Source organism: Chaetodon auriga, chromosome 23, assembly GCF_051107435.1.
Source record: "Chaetodon auriga isolate fChaAug3 chromosome 23, fChaAug3.hap1, whole genome shotgun sequence".
Lineage (NCBI taxonomy): Eukaryota > Metazoa > Chordata > Actinopteri > Chaetodontiformes > Chaetodontidae > Chaetodon > Chaetodon auriga.
The window spans coordinates 8,593,830-8,611,782 of record NC_135096.1 but is presented as its reverse complement, the minus strand read 5'-3'; the positions used below and the strand labels follow the sequence as shown (position 1 = coordinate 8,611,782).

The following is a 17,953-nucleotide window of genomic DNA, read 5'->3' as shown; positions in this document are numbered from 1 at the left end:
ATTTGGAGGTGGTAACTGTTCATTAGGGATGTTTATGGGGAACAGGGTTTAATTTACTTTTCCTTGACGAAGTTTGTCTGACTGAGACCGAAAAAAGCTTCAGTTTTTGGTTGCTTGTGAACGCAGCTTTTTATTTGCTGGAGTTAACTTGTATTCAGGTACCAAACAAACTTTAACGGTTATCATATCAAAGGAAATTACAGATGCCAGGTTTCCTACCTTGTAAATCCCTGTTTAACATATAAAAGCGAGAGAAACGGTGAGGAGAGAAAGTAAGAAGTGAGTTTGCGGTTATTGTGGGAGTGAAAAGAAATCGACCTGTTGAGACGGAGGTGGTCTGGTGTCAAGCTGTGATATGGAAACCGACATTTAAAACTCTAGGATTGACTCTTTGGTGTGGAACAATAGAGAGCTGTCGGAGGGACCACCCTGTCGCAGTGCATCCTGGTATTTGACAAGACTCTCAGACCAACCAGGAAATAAGCGCCACGGCTGGGTTTCAAATTCCCTCCTCCCTGATCCAATGCAAGGTGCCTGAGATGATTGATGAGAGCATTTTCCTGTAAGGCTATGAGGCTGGAGAATGGCTGGCACTGGTCTGTTTCAAGGGTGAGATGGGAGGGTAAACATTATCTTTTCAGACACACCTTTTTCCTTCATAGCAATGACTGTTTTTATAAACATTTCAAGGAAATTATTAAAGCTTAATCATTATGTATCTGTGAGTAATGTCCTGAGAAATATTTCCTACGGAAGAATGTGGGAGCAGTGTTTAACAGTTTAATCTTTTACAAGCCCACCAAGCCTCTGCAAAAACACTGCAGAAATGTAATTCAACTCTCAATAATATGCATGACTTAACAGAAAACCAAACTGTCTTTTAATGGCACGAGACGAGACCAGCGGCAAGCTAATTAATACAACAAGCCCGACGGCTCCTATGGCTAATAATTTACATTCATAGACCACAAAATGTAGAGTGCACTTCCGCAGCTACAGTGTCATAACAGCAAAACAAACATCCACCTTCCTCCACCCCAAAGCTCTGAACCACACTCTTCCTAGAAGTCATTTCCAGAGTAAAACGGTCTTTTTGATCCAAGCCCAAAACCTCAATTACACTGTTTTTTTCCAAGATTAAATTATGCAGTCAACTTAGTTTTATTCAAAAATCTCCTGTCCTGGTGTTGCATTGACCTGGTGAGGAGCTGCAGCCTCACTGAGCCATAAACAGCTGGCACTTGCTTTGACACCCTTGTAACACTGAGGGATAAAGACGTCGGGTAGATAATATTTTGATGGGGTTGTGGCAGGATTCAGGACTGCCTGTGCACATCCCCATAAAAGATTAGGGTGATGAAATCGGACTTTTGTCAAAGTCCGGGGGCTGATATCTCAGGACAAATGTTTTTGGGCTTTAAACCGAGCAAATCCTCCTGGCAGTGACAGAGGTGGGGAAGAGTGGGTGGGTGGGTGGGGAGTATGACTAAAGGGTGGAAAAACGGTTTAAGGGGTCTATCCAGTTTCAGGAGCCACTCATGGCTTAGTGAAGTGGAAGAAGGGAAGTATCCATGTCAGCAAGGAGACAAGTGAGGTTGGATACTAAACCCTTACGAGTCTTCTGCAAAGAGCCGAGTGCGACGTTAAATGTTTTATGCTTTATTTGATCTGCTTTCTTTGGTCTAAATACCAGCTTCTCCCTATCTAATTCTTCCAGAGAGACAATAATGTTTTGTTTTATTATCAGTCCACATGTATTACAGTGTCCTGATGCCACAGCAGAGAATATCAGTGAACCTTCTCTCCTCATATCACTTATAATCTGTTTAAAAGCATCTAACAATTTCAGAAGGGTTCTTGCAATGTTTAAGCATGCCAAGGAGGAGGTACGGTATCTGCGGTTTGGACAAAGAGCAAACACAAGAGAGAATAAGTGCTATGCCTGGATCTCTCTAATTTAATGTAAGTATAGCATGAGCTCATTCCAGAGGCGCACTCATTTTTTTTCTTCAAACAAAGAAAATTATGAGCTCACATTTCGAGAAGCCGTATATTACAGCCAGTTTAATGCTCTACCCAAAATAACATAAAAATCTGATTTAGCAGCTATTCTTTTGCTCTGCTAGGCCTTGGCGTCCTTTCAGAGGGACTGCGCTGCATCCAAATTTTTGATATTACATTTTAAATGGAAGCCTCTCTCTCTTGCTGGGAAGGCTCAAATTAAATGCATTTTTAGGATCAAATGAAACACTGATTTGGCATTTGTTTGGAGGACAAACACAGACACATTCCCAAAAACAGAGCTTAGCTGTTGGCTCCCCAAACTCAAGGGCTGGGGTGCCGTTGGGAGACCAAATGTTGAAAAGAAGGCATGTGATGGGAAGGTTACTGGCTCAAAAAGTGCTGTTAAGGTTCCTTTGGGCAACGTTTGGGAGCTTAAGCCCCAGTTAAGCCTCAACTTCTCAAGTGGAGCTGCTGAGTGGCCAACAGTACAAGACTGCTGTTGCATTAGCAATCTCCCTGGTGTATATGTACAGTTTAATGCTGCAGCAGAGTGTTGCAGGAGAAGAATGTGTCATGCAAAATGTAACTATAATCCTTCCTTGTATAAATAACGGCTGAAAAAGACATTAACAAATGGAGGACTTGCCAGTATTGCACGTCAAATTTGTTCACTAAAATCTCAGCTGGAACAGCTCCATAATAAACTGATTCAGCATTTGCAAAATTAAAAGAAAAAAAATAATGCTTTTCGTGGGTTTTAAATGTTAAAGAGGATCTAGTAAAGGCCAGAAGAGCGAAATAAAAACTGTTTGGGTTTGCTTTTCTAAATATGCTAATGCTTTGAGGAAAGGAATATGCTTTGGCAATTATAAAAGTTCCCACAGCAACAACAGAGGACAGAAGTGGACGTAAAGATCAACGCAACCGTGCCAACAGATGTTTTTACATTTTTTTAAATATCTGGTAAAACCTCTCACGACTCGGCGCCATGCCAGAGCTAATTGCACTAAAAGAAAAATAAAATCACCATCAATCCTCATCAACAGTGGAAGTCAGTGGACAAAGCTAAACCTCACAACCCTCGGTGCTAAAATGCCTGTCTGGAATCCCTCCAGATGTGAGCCATCTGTTGTGTTCAGTCACTGAGGTGAGACTGGTCGTGTCTATCCAGACGGTGACATCACCCAGAGCAGAGACGGGCCTTTCATTAATAATGCTGCCGATCCAAGCCTTTCAGGCAGCCCCTCAACATGCACTGAGGTATCCCACCGGTGCACTTCATCAACATTCTAAGTGCTTTATGCCACGGTGATCCTAATGCTGCCAGGAGACCTGAAAACACCAGAGCTCCATGTACCACAGAATCCCTAACGGGCTCCTTCCGTCTCTACTTCCCTGAGAGGTTTCAGATTTTATGGACCGGCGTGGCATAAAGTCCCAGCTACAAACTCTGACCCCTTTAAAACCAGGCTGCAGGATAAAAGCTGGCCTGAACAACATTGAGAAAATGTACTGGATTCACTACTCACACAATGATTCCTGGCACCAACCTCTGAGATCTTAACAATATTTTTCATCTGATGACTTCATGCAGTGTTGTCTAAATGAAACTGCAATTCCTCCTCGTTGTGTCAGGAGTTAACATTGGTGGGATATGTGCTATTAACCGCATGTCATAGCTCTGTGATAGCCTGTGATGCTTGCGACATCTCCCCTTTCACAATGTTCATCATTTGAGGCGACCCACCACGTTGTTAAGCTTCCACTCACCTGAGAAACTGGAAGCGAGCAAGCTAAGCCAATAAGCTAGTTAGCCTAACTTGCTCATGTTAGCACTGATTCCATCACTTGTCTCTCATGTCACAGAGCAGTGAAGTCCTGCTCCTGCCAGAGGACCACCATAAGGCCTTATTTTGAAAAAAAAAAAAACAAAAAAAAAAAACATGCACGTTAGTTAAATTCTTAATTTAATTTAAAAGATAATTTTGTCAGTAAACAAAGTGGCTTTTTTTAAACTGTTGATGTACAGGACTGTGAAAATACATAGAGTATGCATGCAACACTCACAGAAACCTTTCAGAGCCCGTCCATGCTCTTACAGAACTGACTAACTCTCCTTTCACATACTGCATGGCACAATTCAAACAGAATCTGTCTCTTGCTTTTGACGACCGGCCATATTTTTTCCAAAATAAAGTCCCACTGGTGGCCACCGGAAGGGGAGGGACTTCCCCCTCTGTTTCAACACCTGGTGAGTTCATCCCACATTATAAAAACAGCTGGCTAGTGTTAGCTGTCGTTCTTTTATGGGTCCAGTAGTGATTTCCACTCATCAGACAAGAATAGTCCTGCAATGTCAGGACTCTGCGTGTTGACATGTGATTCATTTTGCCGAATTAATGTGTGGAGTCATAGAGTGCTCAAATCACAAAGAAACTAATGAAGCTCATGATGTTACTGCAATGCTGATTTCTTCTTTTAGCGAGTTACAATTTTGATCAATTAAGAGCACAGAACACCATGGACGGATAGAGAATTCTGAAAAAAAAACAACAACAAAAACAAATGAATTTCAGCTCAGTTCTAATACTCTGAAGCTCCCCAACAAACCCATGTCACCAAATAATAACAATAATCATTTTTCCTGTTTAAACTTCCCACACTTCCTCCAAACAATGCTTACAGTCGCAACTTGCACACAACTAGCACGGGCCTACTGCTGGCATGAAGCCACTTAATCCCTTTAAATGCAGGGGGCTTGATTTGATGACTATAATGAACACTGATGTCCTGGAGTGGAACAGCATGGATACTAATAGCATTTCCACACACTGAAAAAAACATACAACTTAAAACCCATGACAGACAGAATGCAATGATGTAGATAATGAGGAGTAATAAGGAGCGCAATCAAGCAATCAAGCATCCGAGGGATTAACTCAAGATATCTGCATCAGTCAACACCAAAATGAAACCAAATCATTTTGTGCACTGATGGATAAAACACAGGACACACTGCCAGGAAAAAACTTGAGGGATGAAATGTTGAGACAACAGATACAGATGTGGGGATGACCTAAATCAATCCATGGGAAATGGAAGCGATGACGTGCAGGCTAATTGGTATGAGCCTCAGTCTGCTTCTCCTCACTTTAATTCAGAGTCAGAGACAATCTGAAGCTAGTTGCCAAGTGATTGCCGGAATGAAAGCTGTACGCCTCGACAGGAAGTGAGCAGACAATGGAGGGAGCTTGTGTGTAGGATCCCAAACCTCCACCCAGCCAAGGTCTCATTCCCTCTCAGCGCTCTGGGAGGGGAGTGATGTCACCCTAACACACCCGCGAAGACAGACGATCGCACACTCACAGTCCATCACAGCTCTGTCTCACTTAAGTAAATTCCAGCGTCACACCCCACATCCCCAATCACTATCATTTACATTCCTCCCGAACACAAAGAGGTGAGCAGCGAGTGGGAGGATCCAGGGTGAGCCAGCAGCTGGAAAGGCTGAGAGAACGGCAGGAAGACAAGACGAGAGGGAGAAGAAGAAGAAGAAGAAGAGAGAGGAAGGGACAAAGAGTGCAAGAGAGAGGGTGAAAGGCAGGAACAACGCTTCTAATAAACCATGTAAGGGAAGTTGTCAATAGGCAGTGGTTTCTTCAGGGTCACAGTCCATCACTCAACTCTTCTCCAGTACACCAATGTGTTGGTGTCTGTCTGGTGACTAAAGCATGGTTCAGCATGAACAGTTTTTCAAAGTGTTCATGAGTCCATGCAGTAATATCCTTGATACAATCATGTGTTCACAAAGTGGTGAACCTCTCTCCATCCCTGCTTGTGAATGACTTAGCCTTTCCAGGATGCCCCTTTTATACCAATAATGATGCTATCACCTGTTTCCAATCAACCTGCTTTCCCAGTCTTTAGTTGCTCCTGTCCCAACGTGTCTGAAACGTGTTGCTGCATCAAATTCAGAATAAGCAGATATTGACAAAAATCAATGAAGCTGATGAGGTCAGACATTAAATATGTTGTCTTTGTACTGTTTTCAGTTGAGTAGATGTCAAAAAGGTGACATAGCGTCCAAGCCTTTTTGGAATTGGTGTAAAATTTCTAATGCAAGCTGCAGACTGCCAGTAGCACGTGCAAAAAAACAGGTAACCAAAACAAATGCTTGTTCATCTGAATGGGGAGTTTGGCATCGAGCAATCGTCATCACATCAGACAAAATGATAGCCACTAAGAACTTCTCAAACCAGTAAAATCCTTCCTCATAATATTATAAACAGCTGGCATCTAATGAGCTGTCAAATTCATGAATGTTCTGCTAAACTTCATGTGACGTCATCACACTGATAAGTAAGACTCTCCCATCAACGCAGCATCTTCAGCTCCATGGCACAGTGGAATAAGATACGTCAGGCTTTATATACAACAACAAGACTTTTTGGTGGAAACTCGTTGTTGGCTTGGTCTTTTCACAACAAATATATTCTAGAGATTGTAGGTTACACTCACATGGATCTGTTATGTAACATGGGTTGATTGGTGCGCGCTGGAAGGAAAGAACCTAGTTTTTCATTTACGTCTGACAACTTGCCGAAGTTCCTTCATACAAACAGTGTAACAGCTGCCCATCTTTTTATCAACTGTAATGTGATAGCATTTCTGCAGTAAATGTAACAGATCACCTGTCATTTCTTCCTCATCTCTCTAATCCCCTCACATGTGAGCCATTACTTCTGAAAAATGATGTGTGTTGTCTGAGGTCTTGCTCTTCTGTAGAAGCCAAGGAGCCAAGTCGTTATGAGAGGGTTCAGATACATGACGAATGAGTACATCTGCTGAGTTTTGTCAGGGGTGTGTCGTCTACAGAGAGAGAGACTGTGGCGACACAGACAGATAAAAGGACAGGCACACAGACAGAGATGGTGGAAGGAAGATGGACACAGATAGATGGATCAGGAAGTAGAAATTATAATTGACAGGGAGAGAAAGGACACATTCAAAAGTCTACAACCTCTCATTTTAGATACACACCGAATGAAAACATGGCTGATATAACAGCATACTGGCATTCTGTGACCTGGCAACTACAGTCTGTATTATTCTTACTTTATAGATAACTCACAGAACAGCTATGTGCTTGTTCTAACAGAGCTTCGTTCTACATAGTGTGCAAGTGATGCTTCAGTTTAGTGAAAACTCAGATTTTAGGCTGCATTGACTCAAGATGGAAATTTCCTCTGGGACCACTTTTAACAGAAATTAGCTGCAACACCTGTTTAGCTCTTGACTTTGGCAGAATCTTCATGCCAAGGTGAAAGTTTTCCAGAGACTTTTCTTAATGTTTCTACTGTTCATGACCATATTCATATGTGAACAGCCACTCTCACCTCAGTAAAAACATCAAAGTCCAACAAAGGTGAGAAATGATCGATGTTGTGAGATCTGACATCTCAGAAAATTGGAACTTGGATGCAAAACAATTGCTCATTGCTGGTCTAAAATCAGTCCAACCGAGGTGTAGGTAAATTTAAGTTACGTTTGGTTCAGCTGAAGAAGAAGTGTCACAGGGTTTACAAAGGAAAAGTTTATACCAGCCTGGTCCGGCTGCTTTTTCACTGGGCTGAATTTATCCCTCATACGCAGCAGGTCCACACTGAAATCGGGGAAGGATGTGATCTTTCTGTTAGAAAGCTGGCCTGTTCAATTTTTCAGCAGGAAAGCCTAGAAATCAGTTCCTCTGTCTTTTAGTGATGCACATGGGCAGTCATTGTTCTCTGCAGGGCATCTTGTGGTGACAACTTCAGGCTCACAAAGAAACTGTCCTCTTCAAAAACCTGTTGTTGAAGTTTTCCTGGGACCCCCACCACTTGTATGTTTTTACACCGAGCCTTGTTGTGGCTTCTTGTTCTTTTGTCTGCAGTTGAGTTACACAGCTCCGAAGCTCCGTCAACTCCTCTTGTCTCTTGGATGAAACATCAGGTCTGATTGCATCAGTCAGCTCCTTCGTGTAGCCTGGAGTTAGCATGTCTGTGCTAACACTGTCCCGATGGCTAACGTTGCCATTGCCTTGGTGAGCAGCCTCCTTTAGCCTGGTATTACCTCAAGAGGAAGACTTGCCAGACATTATTTAAGATCGCTAATTTGGTACCACGGCAGTAAATGTCTGGGAACGAAACACACTAAATTGTTATTACAAAGGCTGGAGCAAGAACTCCTGTGGGCCAGCTAAACACCCTACATAGGCACAAATTTGTACACAGTGTTTTTCACAAGTAAATCTCTCAACTAGCATGATGAGGTTTACTACCTAAATGCCAAAAGTGTGTTCTCATGCCTGTTACGTAAAGAAAAATACTTTTCTTTTTTGTCTAACTTGTTGCAGCTCATCCAAACTCTCCTCTGGCTCAACAACAGCAATGTGATGACACCCCGAGTCAAATTTGCACAGGACTGGGATTTTTTTTTTTCCACTAATGCAGTTGTGAAAGGATGACCAGATTAGGAAACCCATTTCCTGTGTTTAAAGATGCTGGACAGTGTTTGTAGATAAGTCAGAGAATGAGTAAATGGGACAGATATCTAGAGAGGAGTTGGATACACATGCTGTGGGCCTAATATTCAACAGAAATGTGTTTGTCCCAAGCTGTTAAGACAATGTGTGTCGAATTGAGTAGGTGGTTTAAGTGAAATCTATATTAGCCTGGAGAGATCAGCTGTTTACTTCAAGTCCACTGAATTCAAATGGAACAAATTTCAAATAAAATACTACATGCATTTCCTTGGTACTTCACTCCATTGGCTGGTCGTCACATTGTAATTTTCCGGGCTGAACCGGCACTTCGACATGTATGCTCCCCCTTAAACACAGTCTCAGCACCGAGGGCTTTGAAGTGCAGTTATCTTTAGCTGCGTAAATACAACCTTTGTTTTGGTGCAGGCTGAGAGGCTGATTAGGACAGAGATGAGGCTGTGATGTGGATGTTCATGAGGGAGATGTGAAAATACAGCTTTTACAGCTCAAAAGAATAGATTAACAGCACACAGGTGTGAAAAATGGCAGGGAACATTTCAGGTTTTATGACTTGACGACTTGAGAAAGCTCAGCCCCTTGAAATCTGATTAAAGAGCCACTCTTGCACGCCTCCACGGACTGTTTGAGATCAATGCTAATCCATCAGGAAACCATCAAAGAGTCTCTGGAGGCAGATCCACCCTGCTCACCTGACAGCTGGACTGATTAGTGCGTGTATGTGTGTGTGTATATCATTTCCCTTCTTCCTGTGAATTTGCTGCCAAGTTATAAGATCTGTGTTCTTTCGTTAATCTATTGTCATTGTTACAGCAGGGTGTGAAGCCTAATGGAATCAGAACCATGTACTTGTGGGAGTTAAATGGCAGGAGTCTGGCTCTGAAGCTCAGTTTGCTTAAATAGATGCTGTAAGGCAGTGATTCCCACCCAGGGGTACTCCTACTCCAGGGGGTATTTCTGCAGTCTAAAGGGGACTACAGGGGTAGACTAGAGCTCAGCTAATTTGAAAAAAAAAAAAAAAAAAAATACAAATTGTGATTGCTAAAATTAAAATTAAAACACACCTCCCAGTCAGTGTAACCCGACTGAATACAAGAAACCAATTCTCATTGACAATTCCAGGATGAATCCAATCCAATTTTAGAATCGTAATAATGTTAAATACTCTACAGTCACTGCAGACTTTTTTCTGTGTCAAACCAAGACAATGATGTTTCCTGAACCTTAACCAAGTGCTGCCAGTGCCTAAACAACAACAACCTAAACAACAACAACACCAGAAGAAAGTGCAATCATGCTGCAGTCATTATTAGTAGTAATAAACAGATGTGATGCAAGTTTGGACAAATGGAATATGAACACTTTACTGATACATTCCCATGGTGATTTCTGTGTTTGCTGTCTATGATCCTTCATGAATCGGCCTTGCCACACTGTGCATGTAATAACTGGTGGTTGATGGGTGGCCCTGGGGCTTTGAAATCCACTATGTCTGTGCAAACAGCGATCGGAACATCCTCCTTAAGTGTTTGCGATTTACATCAAAGTCCAAAGCGCTACAGGGGTAATGATTATCAGCTGTACCAATTGAGGGCAGCAGACACACGCCCGCCCTGCCCTACGCACACACAAACACATGTACACACCTCTACTTTCGCACTACAAGTGTGATCCTTTGTTAGGCAATAGCTGTTGTTAGACTGTAAATTACAGCCTGTCTACCTGGTCCAGCCCTTCAATCTGAGGCTGCAAGATTGATTCCTGCCTATAATCTTATATCACTCCATGGTGGGATGACGTGATTCATTCGTTATGCAGTTGGGCATAGGGAACTATTTGTTCCTATCGCTGGAGGTGGGAAAGAACAACAAGTCTATTCTACTAAGAACTAGGAAAAATAGGCTGTGCTGCACCTCCACCACATCGAAAGAGTCTGTCTCACTTATTCAACCCACTGAAATGGCTTTAAGGAGAGAATGAGTTTTTACAGACATTTCGAAGTTGGTTTGTTTGTGCATTTGTATGTGTTGTGAACAGTTACATCGATTTTTTCTAATCATAAAATAAACATCTAACCGTCCAGATACAAACAAAGACAAACAATGAAGCTGGAGATTGATACTCTATTAGGTTTCTTGAGGTTGCATGAGACTGAAATCCTTGTTTTGTGAAGTCAAAGTGAGTTATGGAGACATTCAGAATCAATGGAAAAGAACACATATGTTTGGATTTCCATTTACTCTGAGTCCTTCCCTTTAAACGCCTTGTCAGGTATTAGCAAATTTCAATGAAGAAAATGTAGAAGGTTTTGTGAGTGACAAGTATCTGGAGAAGAAAAACAACCAAATAAAATGGCATTTTTTGTCTTTAAGAGGGGAGCACACATGCCTACAAACCTCCCTGAGGGTTACAGCTGGCAGAAGGGGGCGGTGAAAGGTCAAGGTCATCCCCCACTCTCACTTTTAAATCAAAAGACAGACACAAAAACCACCTTTTGCCAGGCATAGATATGGGGTGCACCGACTAAAACATTTTCAGGTCAATTAAAGGAAACGGCATGCAAAAGAGATAAATTCATGACGACAATAAAGAAAATGAGAGAACGCAGGATTAAGAGGGAGAACACAAACACAGATGAATCAAGCCCACCACTAACGGGCAATTACAACTGCTTGGAGTGTACAACATGTCATCACAACTACGAACAAAAGGTCTTCAGCCAGAGAATGGCCATAAAAGACAGATTTTGGCCATAAAAGGCCAGCAAACGACCTCATGAGGGTTTTTAGCCTGGTAATCAAATTCACGTTCCATTTTAACAGTGAAGCCCATGCTGAGGCCCAGGCTGACATCAGAAACAAGAGACAGAGGAAAAAAATGGAGAAGGAGAAAGACAAGAGAGAGGGACAAGGGATAAACAAACAGAAAGAGGAATGCGGAGACAAAGATAAAAAGAGTGAAAGGATTCCAGCGAGAGATAGAGATAGACCGAGAGAGGGGGAAGAGGGAAGGAGACATATGGATTTGATTACAAGCCGATGATGTCATGTATGTATGTCAGGTAATCAGCCCCTGGGCTGAGTGCACGGGGCAAGACCGGGCCTCGTCTGCGGCGGCTGCAGGCAGGCGGTTTGTCTGATGTACAGCAGGAATCACACCAAGCACAAACTCACACTCAGTGGAGAGGGTGAGTGTGTGCTTTTGTCTCCGACTTTGTCTGGTTCTGCTGCATCCAGACAGCTGATCAGATCCTTAACTCAGACGTAATGCTACAGGCAACAAACGTCCAAATGTGTGTCAGACACACAATCACTCCTGTAGCTCTCGCAGAGGTGGGAAAACCTAGCACACTCTGCGATATTTCTTGTTTCCATCTGGTTTGGATATTTATGGTTTATCAGATTCATGCTAGATATCAGGTACCAGCCGGTGCACACACACAAACCCGAACACGTGTCTTTCCCTGCATGCTTTCGCAACACTTCAGTGCAATTGTATGACAGCTGGACTTTTCATCACATTCGGTCAGACTCTGTGTAAGTAACAGAAATCAAGGATATCCCATATCATGTGTTCACTCACATAACCTTAAAAGTAGAAGCCAAGTCTTTGAGGTCCATGCAGGCATTCAGATCCAATATAGTCCAATGTGTTGTTGTCAACATGTTGCTCGGCTAATCTGAGATGCAAGTCAAGTTCCCACCAAATGCATTGTTGATTTTAACTCACTTTCCAGAAAACAGCCAAATGACAGGTTGCATCAATGTTTCTATCCACTGCTGTTATGTTGAACCTCAGGAGTTCAGTGTATGGAGATAAAAGGCATTCATTCTTGCAGAACGCATGGCAGACAAGGACACAACAAGAGCGCCAGTCAAACCTCAAGTGTTTGAAAACGACGTGGAAAATGTGATGGCATTATGGTATTACTGTTTGTTTCATGTAGTAATTTGGAAAACGTTAGTCTTGTCATTGGTCTCCACAGATCTGATGTTTCTGTCTGCCGCCATTTAGCATCTCTTCAGTGGAGCGGAAGCTTCACGTGCGTCATGATTTATTCGCCAAGTCTGTTTCCATTGTACAGGCTACGTTATGCATGGCTGAAACAAACAGCGTAGAAGAAGTAGAGGTCGCGACCTGGAAACAAAACCAGTTTTTTTGCAAAGCGCCAATAAATCGCAAAAAAGACGAAACAAGAAGACAAAAAACAAAACCAGCCGCCATATACGAGATAACAGCGTCAGCAGAAATAACTTAACGAGAGTTCAATGTTCAGTACATCAGAATTTAGTCAAAAAAGTTTGACAAGACAAAACTGTTTAGCAATATTGAGGGTTTTTTTTTCTTCAAATTTTGTAGTTTCCATCAACCTTTTCCAATAGAGTGCTTCAAAATGCACAAGAAAATACACTAATGGAAACAAGGCTAAAGTTAGACAGTAAACAGACTAGTTTCTCCAATGACAAATCATCTGCTGCTCCGAAAGCAGATAAACCCTTACTGTCAGCCATGTTGCTCATGTTTTGTCATTTGTACTCTTAGACTTTCCAGGAAGTTCCAGCTCAGAAGAACATGGCAGCGTGTTGAAATGCCGGAAGGCCGTGCCTCGGAGATTTAACAACTGCTTTGCCGAACCGCACACGTTGCTCATGCAACCAAATCCCAAACCTCGACATTCTTCTGTGTATTGTCAGCGCTATAGTCATCCCATAGAGGTTACATAATATATCTTCATCTCCCAACTATTTGTCATTTGGCAGAGGCCTGTCACAGCAAACATGTTTGTGTGGCCTGATCTTGTGTTTGATCCGCGACATCTGTTTCATGTGTACAGTGCATGAATATGTCCAGATCCAGAAATAGAATCTAATTTTGGATGACCGAATTGTTTGTTCCAAGAACAAACAGTTTGTTGCAAGCAAATGGGAGAGAGCACAAAACCGAAATACATCATAGTTTAGAGTTGGGGCTCAGCGGGCAGTTGTTGAACTCTGAGTCTGCGCATTGTGAAATTTTCACATTGCCTGAACTCAATCCTGCTTCACCCAAGTGTGCACTAGTTTGCCAGTTCCAGTGGCCTTGTGGCAAAACACTACAATGCTACTTGAAAGACCTCAGAGTGCTTCAGGAAATAGTCTCCCCTCAGCAATCGAGTTGTAATGCTTTCAAGTGGACACAGGAATTGGTCTCTTTGAGAGGAAAGAGTTGAGAGTTCAGTCTCAGCAGGGAGCTCAGCCATGTCATTCTGGTTGTGCTCCCAACTCCTCCAGCCTCTGCTCCTCTGGCCTTTGGCTGTCAACAACAGATGTGACAATTACCATAGGAAAGTCTGCCCCATCAGTGTTCAGTGTTGCATAACAAGTTTAAGACTTGCAGTATTCTCCAAACAAAATCAAAATTGTGTTTGCATAGGCAGCATGGCGAGTTCCTGACCAAAAATAAATGCTATCTTTGGCTTCTATTGGCGCTGTTTGCACAAGCTGGTCATCCTTCATCCTTCATTATCCTCCAACAACAGTCTCCTCCAACTGGTCAAAACCACTAATTAATTGCATTTTTTTTTTTTTTTTTTTTTTACATAAGTCTTCAGGCCACATGTTTTCGGTTTACCTCTTTTTAGGAATTTGCAAGTCGTGTTTGGCTCCTGCTGCGACTCACAAAAGCTGCTCCATCTGCCACTAAACAAACAGACTTTAAGTCTGAGTGTGTATGCTGGCATTTGTTGTATTTGTCAGCATTTTGACAACACCTAATTAAATTTGCTTGGGGTACACTGTTGGCCAGAGATAGAAGATTTCTGTTTTACATTTCTGGACTCAAAGCTGTCCAGAGGTTGGTTGGTAGATGCTTGTGGACGACTGAATCTGAACATGCCAGCCTGGCTTCCTATCATTATCGTAAGCTTGATGTGTAATTACATCCTTTAAAGCTGGAAATTAATGATCACACAACGGGGACAACCAAGGGCTTGTAATTGTGCCGCTTAGAGTTGGCAAATGTTGTTGGATGTTGGATGATTGACCCTTGCGTGTTTAACCTGCGTCACTGTATTGGTCAAAGACGTATGATGTGTTTAATCCAGCAAATCTCTGTGTCCCTCGGCTTGTTTGGCAAAGCTCATAACATTTAGTAACCTAAGCCAATGTGAAGCCATGACATATTTTATTTAGTGGGCAGGAGACAGGAAGAGTCTTGCCCTTGTCATTTACTCGCATAGCTGGAATCAATTAGAACTGCCTGAAAGCACATAGTGACAGAAAACACTGTGTTTTCCAAACTGATATGTATATGTGACTAATTTGTTGCCTTCTTCCACGTCATGCACTGTCGCACCAAACATAAGGTCCAGCTGTTGTTGCATCGTTTTGCTGATATAATTCTGCACCATTCAGTGCCACCAGTCCCATTGTTTGAATAAACAGGGCACATTTTTCTCAGAACAATAGAGACCCTGGCAGCAGAGCATTAACCTCCCCGAAAAATCTTGAAAAATTTGCTCCCATCATTTGACAACAGATGACGCACAATGTTAAGACATCTGAAAGATGGATTTAGTCAGCAGCTATAGCTTGAGAAATGTATGAGCTGTCTGATAATGAGCGTTAAGACCGAGGCATTGTGAAGTGAACAAAGCGCCACTGATAAAGAGCAATGTGTGCTATCTTAAGCTGTGATTACACTGCTGCACGGAAGATCCATTATTTTGTTTGTGGAGCTATTAGCTAAAAGCCACTTTTACACCCGCACGTAAGATGTTTAACTACCCAACCCTCGCTTCAGAGATTCTCACCAGGTTTGCTGCAATAAGTAACTGTGTATCAGTGGAGGAAAGTATCAAAGGGCATGTACGCAAGTACTGAGCTTAAGTGCAATTTTAAGGGACAATTTTTCCACTACATTTCAGAAAGAAAACTGTACTTTTTACACCAGTTGTTTGACCACTCTAGTAACTCATTACTTAGTAGATTAAGATTATATACATACAAAACATGCGATCATCTTATTTCACATGATGCCCTGTCATAGATTGGGTTTGTTCAAATTAGATCCATTACAGCAACCTGTTTTCTTGGTGAAAGTCAGATGAGAAGATTGATCCCTCTCTCGTACATGTCTGTTATACATGAAGGTGGAGCGATGAGACAGTTAGCTTATCTTAGCGTAAAGTAAAAAATGATATAAAGTGTGAGCATTATAGCTGCTGGAAGATTATTGTGTATATTTTCCAAAATGGAAAAGGTTGTATTTATGAAAAAACAATGATATGGCTCTGACTAATGAAAGGGGCCATTCTGGATTGTCAGTCCTTTTGCTACTTTAGCATTGTTAAAAAAATGCCTTTGTACTTTAACCTCTGTCATACATTTAAATGCAGGGCTATTACTTTACATTTTACATTGTAGTATTTCAACTTTTGCTCAAGAACTGATGTATATCAACATAATGTATCAAATGTCACTGTAAAGACAAGTACTATGGTATAAATGGAGTCTGTGTAAGCCGACCATATTGAGAGAAAAGATGAATTCCTGGCGCCAGAACAACATCCCTAGCATGTTAGCATTCCTCAGTGAGACCAAGAGGGTGCAGCTACCTGCCAGCTAGTGGCTACCAGCACTCCAAGGTCTCAATCGGAAATGGTATTGCTAACAAACCATTTCAGCGAAACTGTCAAAATGTCAGGGGATCTCTCATGTGTGGGCTGCGAATGTGCATTTCACATGTCAAAGATATGTGTTACACGTCTTGTCTTGTTCTTTAGCATTGGTCTCAATTACAAATCCTCATCCAAGAATTTCTTAATAACTTTGCAAGCTGATTCTTTTTTCCTCCTCCTTGGCTGCATAAATGACTTATGTTGACAAGAGCCAGGAGCAAATACTGTAACTCAAACTCCGTGTCTCTCTTCACCTACTGCCCTGCCTCCAGAGCAGTGACAGACCAGGCAGATATTTCACACATTACATACGTCAAGAAAAACCTTCCCCTCTTCGCTGCCACATCCTTTAGTTAAACAGTTACTGAAGGAGACCCGCTCACACACTCAGACATGCGCACACACATGTACACACTGCACAGTCACACATACGAGCAAGCACACCCCCTTCTTGCGAGCCTCTGCAATGCAAAGCTCCATATAAGGACATGTTGATGATGTAATGGTCCATAGGCAGGGAGCACATCCCTTATTGTTTGGTCTGACTGTAGGAATGCCCACATTACAGCTACTCAGAGAGTGAGACACACACAGAGAGAAGAGTTGAGGGTCTGGTGTTGTACGGCAAGATAATGAGCTCATGGCAGTGAAGCTGGGAAAGCCTTTGGCACAGGTAGGCACACTGAATATTACTACAAAACTCTGAGTCCGGGGGAAAAAACGTTAAAACTTCTGAAAGAGTTGTCGCTCTCGTGATTGGCTTGGAGATGTACAGATGTTCACGGCCGCATCATTATGTGCTGGTGTTCTTGTGTACTTTGTAACACTAACTTTCATGACGTATTTATTTTAACAGCACTTCTTTTTGGCTTTAAAGCTGCTACGTTCTGTGTCATGATCGTAACTCAGTAGAATAACGTTTCCCAAGTGAGCAAATCCAACATTTCAAATGAACCTCAAGTTATTTGACAAAATCTGGAGATGTCCAAGTCCAAAAAATATATAAAATTTATTTATAAACTTTAGTGGGAACTTTATTAAGGGCTTGTATCATATCAGTTTCATTTCACTCTTAATTCAATTGTACATTTCTATTAAGAAATGCTGAGCAACATTTTAATTCATTACAGCTACACTCGGAGTCAGAATCTGTGGTCTGCCTTCGCAAACTTCACTAAACACATAAACTGTTTACACAGTAATGAGGCTCAGTCTTTGTCGGAAAGTGGTGTTGAGCATGTCACATGTATGGCCCCTTAAATTTACTGTGCAGGGATTTGTCGAGATAACATAATTGTAGAAATACTGCCAACTTAGTTTTGGCACAAACAAGCGGCCAAGAATTCATCGTTCAAGGATCATAGCACACATGTACAGACACATATTCTGTGAATATACTACTGAATGTGTAGGTCGTTACGTTTTAGGACGGCATCAAAGAGGCATTTAGTATTTTAAAGTTTCAAGTGCTTTTGGCTTGTTACGGTCAGATGAATTTCTTGTGTTCGCCGTTTAACTGTGGTTGTGGACATCTGCTCTGATTACTGCTACCATGAACATTTACTACATTAATGACGCTGATATTAATGAAATTAGGAGTCATCTCAAGAGCTTCTTTGATGTAAACAGCAGCTATGTTTAAAGAAAGCTGTATTTGTGTGCATTTCAGTATGTTCAGCATTTTGGAGCCACTGTATAATCTAATTTATTCACACACAAAAAAGAAAACTCTTCAGGACACTCACCTCTAGGTC

General features: G+C 41.9%; 2 protein-coding genes across 3 annotated transcripts in view; one reads left to right on the top strand and one right to left on the bottom strand.

Annotated features, from left to right (window-relative positions):
- Nucleotides 1-17,953, bottom strand: part of ect2l (epithelial cell transforming 2 like) — a 105,506-nt gene that overhangs the window by 65,101 nt on the left and 22,452 nt on the right. The window lies entirely within an intron of this gene.
- filip1l (filamin A interacting protein 1-like) overlaps nucleotides 1-17,953 on the top strand; it is a 71,068-nt gene that overhangs the window by 40,725 nt on the left and 12,390 nt on the right. The window contains exon 1 of one of the 2 annotated variants that reach the window (XM_076723562.1): nucleotides 12,537-16,872. The exons of the other annotated variant lie outside the window; for it this stretch is intronic. The gene's annotated coding sequence lies outside the window, so the exon portion shown is untranslated. Of the gene's footprint in view, nucleotides 1-12,536; nucleotides 16,873-17,953 lie in introns of those variants that run through there. 2 annotated transcript variants of the gene reach the window in all.